Raw genomic sequence first — 478 nt, 5'->3', positions numbered from 1 at the left:
TCGAACTCTCAGCTATCCTCTTGCCTCAGCCTCCTGAGTGCTGAGATTACTGGAGGGCAACACCACACCGGGAGTAGTTCTTAGTTACAGAAAGCCATCCTACAAACAAATCAAGGTAAACCCAATTTAATTGGTCTCCTGTCATTAGGATTCGTCTAAGAAAGGCCAGCACTGGAGAGGAGGTAAACTGGGGAGACCAAGAAAGAGGATTACAGGTCACTGCGCAGGGAATCGGAGGGGCGGTAGGAGGGGCCACGGGCTGGGAGGCCCCGCCAACTACAATTCCCAGGCTCCCCGGCCCGCCCCTTCCCCCCGTCCAGCCCGTTCCGATGCCCCGCCTCTGCCCAGCGCCCAGGGGGTGCCCGCCCAACTTCCCAGCGGCCCCGTGCGGCCCGGGCATGCCCAGTGCGGGCGCAGCCCCGGCCCTGGGAGCGCCGGGCCCTGGGAGCGCCGGGGCGGAGCGGGCGGCCGGCGCGGA

Source organism: Jaculus jaculus, chromosome 3, assembly GCF_020740685.1.
Source record: "Jaculus jaculus isolate mJacJac1 chromosome 3, mJacJac1.mat.Y.cur, whole genome shotgun sequence".
NCBI classification, from domain to species: domain Eukaryota; kingdom Metazoa; phylum Chordata; class Mammalia; order Rodentia; family Dipodidae; genus Jaculus; species Jaculus jaculus.
Note: the sequence above shows the minus strand (reverse complement) of the source record.